Source organism: Coenobita brevimanus, chromosome 88, assembly GCF_032717465.1.
Source record: "Coenobita brevimanus isolate Jiangsu-jjx chromosome 88, ASM3271746v2, whole genome shotgun sequence".
NCBI lineage: Eukaryota > Metazoa > Arthropoda > Malacostraca > Decapoda > Coenobitidae > Coenobita > Coenobita brevimanus.
The window spans coordinates 786,802-794,334 of NC_137041.1; the positions used below are offsets into that span (position 1 = coordinate 786,802).

Sequence of the window (7,533 nt, forward strand, 5' to 3'; positions counted from 1 at the left end):
ACCCAATAACAACACATACACCCAATTAGAGTCAAAACTACCAATTCGTACCCAGCCACCCTCCCGTCCCTGCCTTCCTCTATCAACTAACTGGTCTGATCACAAAATACCGACGCATCATCAATCTCCAGTCATTATGATCAATATGGGTGCTATTATCAACGTGTGTTATCTCCGGCTACAGCATGACAGAAAAAGGATGAGAGTTTCAAAGATGTGACGCAGATAATTGAGACAGGTGTGTGTGTGTGTGTGTGTGTGTGTGTGTGTGTGTGTGTGTGTGTGAGAGAGAGAGAGAGATGCAAAAGAGGGGGACAGGGTGACATAGAGGCGATTGGTTTGTGGCCATCCCGTACGTTATTAATGATATAGATCGATAGATAGACATAGATAAGGTGGGGGAGAGGAGGACAGGGTAAAGTGGAGACGATTTGTTTGTAGCCACCCATTACGAGATTAAGGGACTTGGTTGGTAGAAAGATAGACAGGTGGATAGATTAGATACATATATAAACAGATCGTTAAACAGAACACCTTTCACTGATACAGGTAGAACGTGAACCCAGTGGACTGCAGGCTGAAGTTCTGTTGTAATCCACCATTCTTACGTGGGGGGAGAGAGAGGGTATGAGGGGACGTTTGTATAACCAGGCTGCTCCACCGCCCTGCCATATCAGTGCCACCACGTGAAGGCGCCCCTCTCCAGCGTAGTTAAGGTATGTCTCAGTACTTTTTTGGCTGACTGTACGAAAGGTGGGGTGGTACTTCCCTGAGAGACAGATCTGTGTGTGGAAATCTGGTGTTTACTGTGTGTAGGAGGGGGGTAGGGGAGTGTGTGTGTGTGTGTGTGTGTGTGTGTGTGTGTGTGTGTGTGTGTGTGTGTGTGTGTGTGTGTGTGTAAGAGAGGTAGGAGAGTGTGTCGTTTTGTATGTGTGGTTGAGCGTATGTTTCTGTGATTGTGTGTGTGTGTGTGTGTGTGTGTGTGTGTGTGTGTGTGAGAGAGAGAGAGAGAGAGAGAGAGGTAGTCAGGATTGTGTGTTCCGATGATGGCTCAAGAGGAAAAGCAGAGGAGGAGGAGGAGGAAAAGAAGGAGAAGAAGGAAGAAGAGGAGGAGGAAAGGGGGGAGAGAAGAAGAGAGGAATGTAGAGAGATGAAGAGAGGAGAAGGTTGAGCAGTAAAGAAGATAGGAAGAGAAAAGGGAAGAGGAGGAGGGGGGAAGGAGAAGAAACATGAGGAGGAGAAAGAGGAAGGAAGAGGAGAAGACGGAGGAAAAGGAGAAGAGAAAGGAAGAAGATGAAGAGGACGGGGAGGAGAGGAAGGAAGAAGGGAAGGAAAGAAGACAGAAGAGGATGAGGAAGAGGAGGGAAGGAGAAGTAAGGGGAGTAAAGGAAAAAGAAGAAAGAGGAAAAACAAGAAGGTTGAAGAGGGAGAGGAGGAAAGAAGAGAGAAGGAAAATGAAGAGGAGGGAAAAAGAAGGGGATGTGAGGAAAGAGGAAAAGTTTGAAGAGATAGGAAGGGAGAAGGAAAACTCAAACCAAAGCCACCTAATGATACTGTATTGCTTAGAAATATCCATGATTCACTTCTTCAGGGTAAAGGATAAGAAGTTGCTTTATTTCTTACACACACACACACACACACACACACACACACACACACACACACACACACACACACACACACACACACACACACACACACACACACACACACACACACACACACACACACACACACACACACACACACACACCAGACAGAATTGTTTGTGTTTGTGTGTGCTTGCATGTGTGTATATGTGTGTCTGTGTATGTGTGTATATGTTTGTGTGTGTGTGTGTGTTTTACGTATGGTTGATTAACAGTTTCACAAAGCATCTAAACTCTATGCACTGCCCACACCAGCAGACTGAGCTAAACCCAAATCACACAGATCAGAGAGACGCAGTAAATGAATCACCCAGCACGTGATATGTAAGCCTAAGAATTTCTATGCATACAAGATTAACAGGTGGTTGGATCTCAATATATACCAGTGCCCTCGAGACTAAACAACCATATTTATAAAGCTCCCTAAGTTTAATATTTGGTCTTAAGATCGTTCATTTATCTATTTATTTTTATTCGTGCACGTACGAAAAATTTTTTATGGAGGATGTTAAATTGGAAAATGCTATCGTACTGGATGGATGGAATTTTTTTATGACTGATTTTACTGATGTTTTTCTGATGGATTAAGAACACTTATGAATCCAGGCTTGGTAAATATTGTACCGTCTGCGTCTTCAGGAACGGGTGCCAAATGTGTGTGTGCAGCCAAGATAGAGCAGGGCAACACAAAGGAGGGGGATACGTGTGTGTGTGTGTGTGTGTGTGTGTGTGTGTGTGTGTGTGTGTTGAGCTTAGTTCTTCGTTGAAATTCAGTTTAAATTTAGAACCCCACTTCTGCTTCGGGGATAAACAAACAACTTTCCCTTTTTACTTTAGCATGGCCTAAAACTGACATCTCTCCTCCTTGGATACTGCCCGGTAGCAGAAAATTAACACTGGAATGCCATGCTAGTCAAGAAGAAGTGCTGTGGAAGGGATGCAGAGCTGTGATATTGTCTTTGCGAGTGAGCTATGTGAAATAAGCTGCAAAAGGACGAAAATCTGGGCCAAGTTAGAGTTAAAACGGTATAACGAACGAACCAGACGGAACCTGCATTCGTGGAACTCCTAATCCAGTCCTAATCCTTAATTCGACACTAATTCTTTCAGTATAAGATTGGTTTGTTGTTACCTGGCTGAGATTCGTAACACCTATCTGCTCAGGTGATGGCCAGGTGTAGTCAGATTGGAGGTTTGATTTGACGTGTTACCAGGGAGGGAGGGAGGGAGGGAGAGAGAGAGAGAGAGAGAGAGAATGCAGGATCTTAAAATCAGGACGGTCGTCAGTGTTTATAAACTGACATACATTTTAGTTCCATCCGTCTGGTTACTAAACGCAAGGAACCAAAATACCCTGCTCTCTCTCTCTCTCTCTCTCTCTCTCTCTCTCTCTCTCGCACACACACACACACACACACACACACACACACACACACACACACACACAGAGCACTTATACACAAACTTTGCGTGCGACATCCGTAGACTTTCCCAGACCACAGGAATCTTAGCGAAGGTATTGCCGATAGGAAGCTAGGTTAGGTTAGTTTAGGCTGGGCTTGGTTGGATTAGGTCATTGTAGGTTGAGTTGGGTTCAGCTGGATTAGGTAGAGACAAATTAGGTTAGACTGGGTTAGAATACGTCGGTTTAGATGTGGTTACGTTGGGTTATATTAGGCTGGGTTAGGTTTGGTTGAGTTAGGTCATTTTAGGCATGTTGACGTTAGGTATGGTTAGGTTAGGTGAGGCTGGGTGAGATTAGGTCGGTTTAGGTATGGTTTGGCGGCGTCAGGTTAGGTTGGGTTAGGTATGGGGAGGTTAGGTGAGATTATGTGAGGTTATACGTAATTAGACTGGGTCAGGCGAGGCTAAGGTAGATTAGCTGGGGTTAATTTAGGTGTGGAGGGTTAGAATTACCAGAGAGAGAGAGAGAGAGAGAGAGAGAGAGAGAGAGAGAGAGAGAGAGAGAGAGTGTGTGTGTGTGTGTGTGTGTGTGTGTGTGTGTGTGTGTGTGTGTGTGTGTGCGAGTGTGTGAGGGAGTGAGTGACGGAGTGAGAGAAAAGAATGAAAAAATTGGACAGGCTTATTAAACACTTGCAGAGCCGAAACCATAACACTGACGAAATCACGTACACGAAACCAAAACATCCTTCAGTTCTCACCCCAAATTGTTATATAGAAGCTTGCCTAACACCTTTTCCTGTGCGATTTATTCTGATTATTTCACTTTGCTTAATGTGGTACTGGGGAGTTTCCGACTAGGTTGCGTAATGCCTCTTAGTAGGCGATTCATTTTGATTAATTACCTTTGTTTAGTAAAATGTGATACTGGCTTGCTTTCTTATTGGGCTAGAGGTCTTCGTAATTCCTCTTCCTAAGCGACTTATCCTGCCTATTTCCCCATTATGTTTTTATATATGTTAGCGATGCCAAGTTTGCATGTATGAGAGAGAGAGAGAAAGAGAGAGAGAGAGAGAGAAATACGTCATCAGATTAAGGTCAGAGAAAAGGTTAATCTGAACGTGACCCCGGTGGACTGCAGGCTTAAGTGGCCCTTGTGCAGTCCACCCTTCTCCTCTCGGGGGATAGGGAGGGAGGTGAGGGACGTGCATATAGCCAGGCAGTGGATCCGCCTGGTTATATCAGTGCCACGACGTGAAGGCGTCCCTCTCCTTGCCTGACTGACGTAGAGAAAATTAAATATATTGAGGGATGAAATCTCTCTCTCTCTCTCTCTCTCTCTCTCTCTCTCTCTCTCTCTCTCTCTCTCTCGTCATTCTAACCCTCCACACCTAAATTAACCCCAGCTAATCTACCTTAGCCTCGCCTGACCCAGTCTAATTACATTTAACCTCACATAATCTCACCTAACCTCCCCATACCTGACCTAACTCAACCTGACGCCGCCTAACCATATCAAAACCGACCTAATCTCACCCAGCCTCACCTGACCTAACCATACCTAACGTAACCAAGCCTAAAATGACCTAACTCAACCAAACCTAACCCAGCCTAATATAACCCAACGTAAACACATCTAAACCGACGTATTCTAACCCAGTCTAACCTAATTTGTCTCTACCTAATCCAGCTGAACCCAACTCAACCTACAATGACCTAATCCAACCAAGCCCAGCCTAAACAAACCTAACCTAGCTTCCTATCGGCAATACCTTCGCTAAGATTCCTGTGGTCTGGGAAAGTCTACGGATGTCGCACGCAAAGTTTGTGTATAAGTGCTGTGTGTGTGTGTGTGTGTGTGTGTGTGTGTGTGTGTGTGTGTGTGTGTGTACTATATGAAAACTACAATAGGAAGAAAGTGATGCAGGATAGACACTGGTAAATCTGACTGAGCCGTCCCTGAAGAACACAAGACTGAGAGGCGCTATTCTTGAACCACCCTGTAAATTACCTCTATAAATTACCGTACTGCACAAAAAAATTAGCACACAATAGACTACGGTAACAGTCCCTTCTCCAAGATGGCTCTACCGCTAGTGCCATTGTGCCGTCTCCCGCCCCGGATGTTGTGTGGTGATTAACATTGAGAGAGAGAGAGAGAGAGAGAGAGAGAGAGAGAGAGAATCCATTATTTTCTTAGCCTGCTGATTACTTTTTCCACCCCTCTTTCCCTCACTAACTTCTGATATTGTTAGTAAGCTTCGTATGATTAATTTTTTTTAACAAATTAAAATGATTACCACTGATTGCTGTACTGATCAGGTAAGTCTCATGCATATTACGTAAACGGGAAATATGTTTATGTATCTATTTATCTGTATCAATCTATCTATCTGTTATTTACCTATCTATATCTTCTCAAGCGTATTACGTTAACGAGAAATGTTTATAATCAATGCATCTGTCTGTCCATCTATCTACCTATGCATCCTCCATTGATTTACCCATCCATCCATCCATCCATCCATCCATTTATCAATCTGTCTGCATCTTTAATCTATATATAAAATACAAACAATTATTTAAAATGATAGTAACGCAAACTGCGGTCCTACGGTAACACGTATGGGTAGTAAGAGTAGTAACCAATATGATATAATGAGTGAATATCCTGCTACCGACCCAAAGGCTTAGTTTACGTAGACAAACACTGTGACCGGTATTGTAGTACGGTTAGGAAGCTTACTTAACACCCCTTCTTTACCGATTTGTTTCTGAATCTGCTCCGTTACTAATATTCTTGTGTTATTCATGCAGTTTGTATCGATATTGAAAAGACAGAAGTAGCAAACCAGGGGATGTTAATGAGTAGTTTGGAAAATATATCGTTAAGGAAGGTGTTTTAGGGAGTCTCCTACGAACAGACGGACCTGTGTCGACGTATCCCATGGCGTCTTCCCGAGAGAGAGAGAGAGAGAGAGAGAGAGAGAGAGAGAGAGAGAGAGAGAGAGAGAGAGAGAGAGAGAGAGAGAGAGAGAGAGAGAATCAGGAAATATAAGAGTTTTGTGGTGTTCATGTGGGTGTCTTAGAAAGCATAAAGAATGTACCCTGAGATGTTTTGGTCATTTGAAGAGAATGCAGTGAGAGATTGACTAGGAGAGTGCATGTGAGTGGTGGAGGAGGGGGGCAGAGGATGATCGAGGAAGTCTACTGATGTGGAAAGCAGAATGAGAGACTGACTAGGAGTGCATGTGAAAGGAAAGGGAAGGGAAGGAAAGGTCTAGGATGAGGAGGAGTAAAGTCTACAGTTGTGGAGAGAATTCAGAATGAGAGACTGACAAGGAGTGCACGTGAGTGAGTTGGAGGGGGCTGAGAAGAAAGGAAGATCGAGGATGGAGACGCAGAAGGGATGGGGTAGGGAGGTGTATGAATCAAGCTCTGATCTGTAGGGAGGATGGCTTGATGGCAGAGGATATAGACAGAAAAAAATATCACAGCACTCCTACTTACCCCACTGGCAGTCAAATCAGCGTTCAGATAATCCGATACAGGGAACGACTACGGAACGGCGGAAGTGAACGCTCCGCACTGCACCGTATAGCCAAACTGATGAACTAAAACTTATATGTTGTTCCGTATTGTTGTGTGGAGAAAGTGCTTGCTGTGGTTGAGAGAGAAAGAGAGAGAGAGTTGTGGTGGCGGTGGAGGGTGGTGTGGTATTGTGGTGGTGATGTGGTTGTTGTTCCACCCTCACCTTTCCCCTCCCCTCCCCTCTTCCCTCCCTCCCCTCTGGAGAGAGAGAGAGAGAGAGAGAGAGAGAGAGAGAGGGGGGGGGAGAGGAAGAGGAAGTAGGGGGAAATTAAGGAAGAATGAAAGTGATAGAGAGAGAGAGAGAGAGAGAGAGAGAGAGAGAGAGAGAGAGAGAGAGAGAGAGAGAGAGAATAAACAAATAAAGGAATAGATATTTTATTTTGGGGTTAAAGAAACTGGGGCAAAACACACACACACACACACACACACACACACACACACACACACACACACACACACACACACACACACACAAAGACGGAAAACGAAGGACGGAGAGAGTAAAAACAAAGAAAGTGGCAACAAGAACAAAGAGAGAGAAACAAATAACCAGGATACGAGAGAGAGAGAGAGAGAGAGAGAGAGAGAGAGAGAGAGAGAGAGGGGAGCGGGAAAGGAGGGGGGGAGGAAGAGAGAAAGGGAAGGAAACACGAAATATATGAAGTAAAAATTTATGAGAAAGAGAAATCCAAAAATAAAGGAGAGAGAGAGAGAGAGAGAGAGAGAGAGAGAGAGAGAGAGAGAGAGAGAGAGAGAGAGTCACCGCGGGCGCCAATAAAAGGTGCATATAATGGTGTTGGGATTGGCACCTTTCCTCGGTCATTGACGCAGGTGCCGCATCAAGGGAGTCAGCACATACTTTCCCTTGCGTTTTGTGGGGACGGCTCAGTGT

At 44.6% G+C, this 7,533-nt stretch overlaps 1 protein-coding gene across 5 annotated transcripts in view; it reads right to left on the reverse strand.

Annotated features, from left to right (window-relative positions):
• The window catches only part of LOC145411117 (major facilitator superfamily domain-containing protein 12-like), a 40,921-nt gene extending 34,176 nt beyond the window's left edge, over positions 1-6,745 (reverse strand). For all 5 annotated transcript variants that reach the window (XM_080281159.1, XM_080281153.1, XM_080281155.1 and 2 more), the window contains exon 1: positions 6,561-6,745. The gene's annotated coding sequence lies outside the window, so the exon portion shown is untranslated. The remainder of the gene's footprint in view (positions 1-6,560) is intronic.
• Positions 6,746-7,533: the final 788 nt, after the last annotated feature.